Source organism: Petromyzon marinus, unplaced genomic scaffold (genome assembly GCF_048934315.1).
Source record: "Petromyzon marinus isolate PM22_M1 ecotype Great Lakes invasive population unplaced genomic scaffold, UKy_Petmar_22M1.pri1.0 PM_G_Scaffold_20, whole genome shotgun sequence".
In the NCBI taxonomy this organism is placed as follows: Eukaryota; Metazoa; Chordata; class Hyperoartia; order Petromyzontiformes; family Petromyzontidae; genus Petromyzon; species Petromyzon marinus.
Genome location: NW_027422762.1, coordinates 2256124 through 2264622, shown reverse-complemented (window position 1 = coordinate 2264622; position 8499 = coordinate 2256124).

Sequence of the window (8499 nt, the reverse complement as noted above, 5' to 3'; positions counted from 1 at the left end):
TCCAGATTGTATGTTACATTTCCATATTTAGTAAAACTTTAATAACATCACAACACGTACCACACTCCAGGCTTGTTGACACCCCAGGCTGTACACGTTACATCTTCACGTTGTGTGGTGAGCGCCGTGTCCTGGCCATGGCAGGAACCACCTGACAATCCCACACCACCCAATGGGGGTGAGTCAGCTGTGGGTAAATCACCTGGGGGGGTGAGTCACCTGGGAGGGGGGTGAGTCAGCTGAGGGGGGTGAGTCAGCTGTGGGGGGTGAGTCAGCTGGGGGGGGGTGAGTCAGCTGTGGGGGGTGAGTCAGCTGGGGGGGTGAGTCAGCTGTGGGGGGTGAGTCAGCTGGGGGGGGGTGAGTCAGCTGTGGGGGTGAGTCAGCTGGGGGGGTGAGTCACCTGGGGGTTGAGTCAGCTGGGGGGGGTGAGTCAGCTGTGGGGGTGAGTCAGCTGGGGGGGTGAGTCACCTGGGAGGGGGGTGAGTCAGCTGGGGGGGTGAGTCACCTGGGAGGGGGGTGAGTCAGCTGTGGGGGTAAGTCAGCTGGGTGGGGTGAGTCAGCTGGGGGGCATGAGTCAGCTGTGGGGGTGAGTCAGCTGTGGGGGTAAGTCAGCTGGGGGGGTGAGTCAGCTGTAGGTAAATCACCTGGCGTGGTTGAGTCAGCTGTGGGGGTGAGTCAGCTGTGGGGGGTGAGTCAGCTGGGGGGGTGAGTCACCTGGGAGGGGGGTGAGTCAGCTGTGGGGGGTGAGTCAGCTGTGGGGGGTGAGTCAGCTGTGGGGGGTGAGTCAGCTGGGGGGGTGAGTCAGCTGAGGGGGGTGAGTCAGCTGGGGGGGTGAGTCAGCTGGGGGGAGGTGAGTCACCTGTAGGTAAATCACCTGGCGTGGTTGAGTCAGCTGTGGGGGTGAGTCAGCTGGGGGGGGTGAGTCACCTGGGGGGGTGAGTCAGCTGAGGGGGGTGAGTCAGCTGAGGGGGGTGAGTCAGCTGGGGGGAGGTGAGTCACCTGTAGGTAAATCACCTGGCGTGGTTGAGTCAGCTGTGGGGGTGAGTCAGCTGGGGGGGGTGAGTCAGCTGGGGGTTGAGTCAGCTGGGGGGGTGAGTCAGCTGTAGGTAAATCACCTGGCGTGGTTGAGTCAGCTGGGGGGCGTGAGTCAGCTGTGGGGGGTGAGTCAGCTGTGGGGGGTGAGTCAGCTGGGGGGGGTGAGTCAGCTGTGGGGGGTGGATCACCCAGTGGTACTGGATCTGGGGGTTCATCATCCAGGGGTGACTCAGCTGCTGAGCCAGCTGTGGGCGGCTCACAAGCTGGGGGTGACTGACAGGAGCCTGGCGATACACCGCCTGGGAGCGACTCCCCCAGGGGGGGAGATTGACCCCAGGTTGAGTCAGGCCGCGTTGACTCCTCACCGGGCGGTGAGTCAGCTGGGAGGGGAGTGGGGACAGAGGGGGCAGAGAGAGAAGATGAACATCAGGTAGGTCACCACCACACTCACCACCACACTCACCACCACACTCACCACCACCACACTCACCACCACCACACTCACCACCACCACACTCACCACCACCACACTCACCACCTGCTTCTGCTGTTGGCGCTCTCCTTCTTGTCCTCCCACGGTGGTGGTGGCCCCCAACCCCCCCACCTCCTCCAGCTCCTCCACCTCCTCTTTCACCTCCTCCTTCATCTCCTCCTTCACCTCCTCCTTCATCTCCTCCAGCTCCTTCACCTCCTCCTCCTCTTCTTCCAGCTTCTTCACCTCCTCCTTCATCTTCTCCAGCTCCTTCACCTCCTCCTCCTCCAGCTGCTTTACCTCCTCCAGCTCCTCCACCTCTTCCACCCCCTCCTCCTCCACCTCCTCCTTCACCTCCTCCTTCATCTCCTCCTTCACCTCCTCCTTCATCTCCTCCAGCTCCTTCACCTCCTCCTCCTCCAGCTGCTTCACCTCCTCCAGCTCCTCCACCTCCTCCACCCCCTCCTCCTCCACCTCCTCCTTCACCTCCTCCTTCATCTCCTCCTTCACCTCCTCCTTCATCTCCTCCAGCTCCTTCACCTCCTCCTCCTCCTCTTCCAGCTCCTTCTTCACCTCCTCCTTCATCTTCTCCAGCTCCTTCACCTTCTCCTTCACCTCCTCCTCCAGCTGCTTCACCTCCTCCAGATCCTTCACCTCCTCCCACGTCTCCCCCCTGCACCTGCTGGTGTCTCTGTAGCACGTCACCGATCGTGGCACCACCATAGACACCAAATAGCCACCACCAGAGACACCTCCGCTATAGCTACCACCATAGCCACCACCAGAGACACCTCCGCTATAGCTACCACCATAGACACCACCAGAGACACCTCCGCTATAGCTACCACCATAGCCACCACCATAGCCACCTCCGCTATAGCCACCACCAGAGACACCTCCGCTATAGCTACCACCATAGCCACCACCATAGACACCACCATAGACACCTCCGCTATAGCTACCACCATAGCCACCACCATAGACACCTCCGCTATAGCAACCACCACCACTGCCATCATAGCGCCACCAGGCCCCCTCTCTGGCAAGTGCACACCACCCTCCCCAACCAGCCCACATCCACGCCCAAGCTTCTTCACCTCCTCCAGATCCTTCACCTCCTCCTTCACCTCCTCCAGATCCTTCACCTCCTTCCACGTATCCCCTCTGCACCTGCTGGGGTCTCTGTAGCACGTCACAGATCGTGGCACCACCACCACCTCCACCACCACCATAGACACCTCCACTATAGCCACCTCCACCACCACCTCCACCACCATAGCCACCACCATAGCCACCACCACCACTGCCATCATAGTGCCACCAGGCCCCCTCTCTGGTAAGTCCATGCCACCCTCCCCAACCAGCCCACATCCTCGCCCAAGCTTCTTCACCACCTCCACCACCTCCACCACCTCCTCCACCACCTCCACCACCTCCACCACCTCCTCCTCCTCCCCTTCCTCTCTGATGGTCGCCACCTCCGGCCCTCCTCATCTCCTCCTCCATCCTCGTGGTCCGAGGGGCACCTGGGAGCGAGACAGAGAGATACAGACTTCAAACATTCAGTAGCAGCAGCAGAAGGTGTCGCCAGGGTCGGGATCGAACCCACGGACCTCTGTAGACCAGGCGAGGGAGTTAACATCTCCTAGCCAACCGCGTGGCGAGGATCTCTCACATTGCTACATTTTAAGTTGTCGTGACGTAAAAGGTAAAAAAACGAGCCTACTTTTTTCCTACCTTTTACCTTACCACAATACAATCACTCTATCTACCTTTTACCCTTCAGCAGGTAAGGAAAAAGGTTAAAAACAACGAGCCTACCTTTTCCCTACCTTTTACCTTACCACAATACAATCACTCTACCTACCTTTTACCCTTCAGCAGGTAAGGTTAAAGGTTAAAAACAACGAACCTACCTTTACCCGACCTTTTACGCTTATGTGGGTTGTGGTGATGATGGTTGATGTGGGTGGTGGTGGTGATGATGGTTGATGTGGGTGGTGGTGATGATGGTTGATGTGGGTGGTGGTGATGATGGTTGATGTGGGTGGTGGTGATGATGGTTGATGTGGGTGGTGGTGATGATGGTTCATGTGGGTGGTGGTGGTAATGATGGTTGATGTGGGTGGTGGTGATGATGGTTGATGTGGGTGGTGGTGATGATGGTTGATGTGGGTGGTGGTGATGATGGTTGATGTGGGTGGTGGTGATGATGGTTGATGTGGGTGGTGGTGATGATGGTTGATGTGGGTGGTGGTGATGGTGGTTGATGTGGGTGGTTGTGATGATGGTTGATGTGGGTGGTGGTGATGATGGTTGATGTGAGTGGTGGTGATGATGGTTGATGTGGGTGGTGGTGATGATGGTTGATGTGGGTGGTGATGATGTGGGTGGTGGTGATGTGGGTGGTGGTGATGATGGTTGATGTGGGTGGTGGTGATGATGGTTGATGTGGTGGTGGTGATGTGGGCGGTGGTGGTGGTGATGGTTCATGTGGGTGGTGGTGATGATGATGGTTGATGTGGGTGGTGGTGGTGATGGTCGATGTGGGTGTATAGATGTTGTGTGTGTAGTGTATAGTGTAGTGTATGTGTTGATAGCTATGTATATAGATGTGTGTAGTTTATAGTGTAGCGTATAGTGTAGTGTATGTGTTGATAGCTACACTACACTATAGTACACACTACACTAAAGTACACACTACACTATAGTACACACTACACTATAGTACACACTACAGTACACACTACACTATAGTACACACTACACTGTAGTATACAGTACACTACACTATAGTACACACTACACTATAGTACACACTACACTATAGTACACACCACACTATAGTACACACTACACTATAGTACACACTACACTGTAGTATACAGCAGACTATACTATAGTACACACTACACTATAGTACACACCACACTACAGTACACACTACACTATAGTACACACTACACTGTAGTATACAGTACACTACACTGCACACTACACTATAGTACACACTACACTACAGTATACAGTACACTATAGTACACACTACACTGTAGTACACACTACACTATAGTACACACTACACTGTAGTACACACCACACTACAGTACACACTACAGTACATACTACACTACAGTACACTATAGTACACACGACACTATAGTACACACTACACTATAGTATATAGTACGCACTACACTGCAGTATACAGTACACACTACACTACAGTACACACCACACTACAGTACACTATAGTACACACGACACTATAGTACACCTTACACTATACACTATAGTATACACTAGAGTCTACACTATAGTACGCGCTACACGTATAGTTCCAACGTGCGCACACACACACACTGTAGTGTAGTGAAATACGCCGTGCGTACAGTTGACCGAGGGGCAAGTCGATGCGCAGTGTGCAACACGTGAGGGTCGTTGATGTGGGTGGTGGTGATGATGGTTGATGTGGGTGGTGGTGATGATGGTTAATGTGGGTGGTGGTGATGATGGTTGATGTGGGTGGTGGTGATGATGGTTGATGTGGGTGGTGGTGATGATGGTTAATGTGGGTGGTGGTGATGATGGTTGATGTGGGTGGTGGTGATGATGGTTGATGTGGGTGGTGGTGATGATGGTTGATGTGGGTGGTGGTGATGATGGTTAATGTGGGTGGTGGTGATGATGGTTGATGTGGGTGGTGGTGATGATGGTTGATGTGGGTGGTGGTGATGGTGTGATTGATGTGGGTGGTTGTGATGTGGGTGGTGGTGATGATGGTTGATGTGGGTCGTGGTGATGGTGGTTGATGTGGGTGGTGGTGATGATGGTTGATGTGGGTGGTGGTGATGATGGTTGATGTGGGTGGTGGTGATGATGGTTGATGTGGGTCGTGGTGATGGTGTGGTTGATGTGGGTGGTTGTGATGTGGGTTGTGGTGATGATGGTTGATGTGGGTGGTTGTGATGTGGGTTGTGGTGATGTGGGTGGTGGTGATGATGGTTGATGTGGGTGGTTGTGATGTGGGTGGTGGTGATGATGGTTGATGTGGGTCGTGGTGATGATGGTTGATGTGGGTGGTTGTGATGTGGGTTGTGGTGATGTGGGTGGTGGTGATGATGGTTGATGTGGGTGGTTGTGATGTGGGTGGTGGTGATGATGGTTGATGTGGGTCGTGTTGATGGTTGATGTGGGTGGTTGTGATGTGGGTGGTGGTGATGGTGTGGTTGATGTGGGTGGTGGTGGTGGTGATGATGGTTGATGTGGGTGGTGGTGGTGATGGTTGATGTGGGTGGTGGTGATGTGGGTGGTGGTGGTGATGGTTGATGTGGATGGTGATGATGATGGTTGATGTGGGTGGTGGTGATGTTGGTGGTGGTGGTGATGGTTGATGTGGGTGGTGGTGGTGATGGTTCATGTGGGTGGTGATGATGGTTGATGTGGGTCGTGGTGATGATGGTTGATGTGGGTGGTTGTGATGTGGGTGGTGGTGATGGTGTGGTTGATGTGGGTGGTGGTGGTGATGATGGTTGATGTGGGTGGTGGTGGTGATGGTTGATGTGGGTGGTGGTGATGTGGGTGGTGGTGGTGGTGATGGTTGATGTGGGTGGTGGTGATGTTGGTGGTGGTGGTGATGGTTGATGTGGGTGGTGGTGGTGATGGTTCATGTGGGTGGTGATGATGATGGTTGATGTGGGGGTTGGTGGTGACGGTTGATGTGGGTGTATAGATGTTGTGTGTGTAGTGTATAGTGTAGTGTATGTGTTGATAGCTATGTATATAGATGTGTGTGTAGTGTATAGTGTAGTGTATGTGTTGATAGCTATGTATATAGATGAGTGTAGTTTATTATGTAGTGTATAGTGTAGTGTATGTGTTGATAGCTATGTATATATATGGTGTGTATAGTTTATAGTGTAGTGTATGTGTTGATAGCTATGTATATAGATGTTGTGTGTAGTTTATAGTGTAGTGTATAATGTAGTGTATGTGTTGATAGCTATGTATATAGATGTTCTGTGTATCTTCTTTGGTTCTTTCGGTAAAGTCACGTAGAATGAGAATAAAATAATAAATTGATAAAATAAAATAACACAATAATATTCTCACGACGTTTCGGCCACAACACAAGCGGCCTTCATCAGGTGAAGGGGGCGAGACTGTCTGGTAGGACAGCGCTGGAGTGAGAGAGCCACGTTCAGATCACGGCTTTTAAGCTGTGTGAGAGGAACAAAAAAAATGTTCTGTGTAGTTTATAGTGTAGTGTATAATGTAATGTATGTGTTGATAGCTAAATAGAAGCATTGTTTCACTCTGTCCCATGTGTGTGTCTCTCTCTGTGTCTCTGTGCTGGCTCTCTCTGCTTGGATGTCAGTATATGTGTCTGTGATCTGTACTCTATCACTCTTAACCTATAATTTAGCAATCTTTGAAATAACTTAATCAGCCAGACCATGCGTTAATTGTGTTTTGACCGACCCTCTGTGCTGCATTATATTGTTTCCAAAATTTTACTAAATCTTGTTTCAATTTGATGTGCTTCTCCATCTCTCTGTGTTTCCTCTCTCCCTTAAATTTAGCTCTTCTATACCTGATGATGATTGCTTGCTTTGCAATCGAAACGTCGTATGCTATCATGTAATTTTATTTCATTATTATTTATTATTTCTACGTGACTTTACCGAAAAAAACAAAGAGTATTTTCAACCGAAAGTTCAAAAGTTCAAGTTTCAACCGCAAGTCCAAAATTTCAAGTTTCAACCGCAAGTCCAAAAGTTCAAGTTTCAACCGCAAGTTCAAAAAATGCAAGTTTCAACCGCAAGTTCAAAAGTTCAAGTTTCAACCGCAAGTTCAACAGTTCAAGTTTCAACCGCAAGTCCAAAAGTTCAAGTTTCAACCTCAAGTTCAAAAAGTTCAAGTTTTAACCGCAAGTTCAAAAGTTCAAGTTTCAACCGCAAGTTCAAAAGTTCAAGTTTCAACCGCAAGTCCAAAATTTCAAGTTTCAACCTCAAGTTCAAAAAGTTCAAGTTTCAACCGCAAGTTCAAAAGTTCAAGTTTTAACCGCAAGTTCAAAAGTTCAAGTTTCAACCGCAAGTTCAAAAGTTCAAGTTTCAACCGCAAGTCCAAAAGTTCAAGTTTCAACCGCAAGTTCAAAAGTTCAAGTTTCAACCGCAAGTTCAAAAGTTCAAGTTTCAACCGCAAGTTCAAATTTCAAGTTTCAACCGCAAGTCCAAAAGTTCAAGTTTCAACCGCAAGTTCAAAAGTTCAAGTTTCAACCGCAAGTCCAAAAGTTCAAGTTTCAACCGCAAGTTCAAAAGTTCAAGTTTCAACCGCAAGTTCAAAAGTTCAAGTTTCAACCGCAAGTTCAAAAGTTCAAGTTTCAACCGCAAGTTCAAAAGTTCAAGTTTCAACCGCAAGTTCAAAAGTTCAAGTTTCAACCGCAAGTTCAAAAGTTCAAGTTTCAACCGCAAGTTCAAAAGTTCAAGTTTCAACCGCAAGTTCAAAAGTTCAAGTTTCAACCGCAATTTGAAAGGCACCACGGGCGTGAGGTGGCGGCTCTCCCTGTTGGTGGAGTTGGCATGGTGGGCAGCTCTGCCAGTCGCCCCCCCACCCACCCAGTCAGTTGACCTCCCCACCACAATCCGAATTGTCTTGCGACCTCCTGCCGCGTGAGCTTCTGCCATTCCACTTTGGCTCCTCGCTCGTTCGTTCCGCCACAGGTTGCCATTGCGACGTCGCTCCGTGACATTGCCACTAGGCGGGGCTTCCCATGAAAGTGATAAAACTGTCTCATCTACCGGCGGCGGGCGCTTATAGACAATACGACTTTTTTTTTGAAACACGACAAAACAATTTGCGGGAAAAGTTAATTTTTTTATTAGAAAAGTAATTTGTCATCTCGAGCTGCTTTGTGGGGCGATGTCCCAACTCCCCCTTAGTGGATGAACCAACGCAGCAGCCCCCAGGTAGTGATTACATAAAGAGCCTCA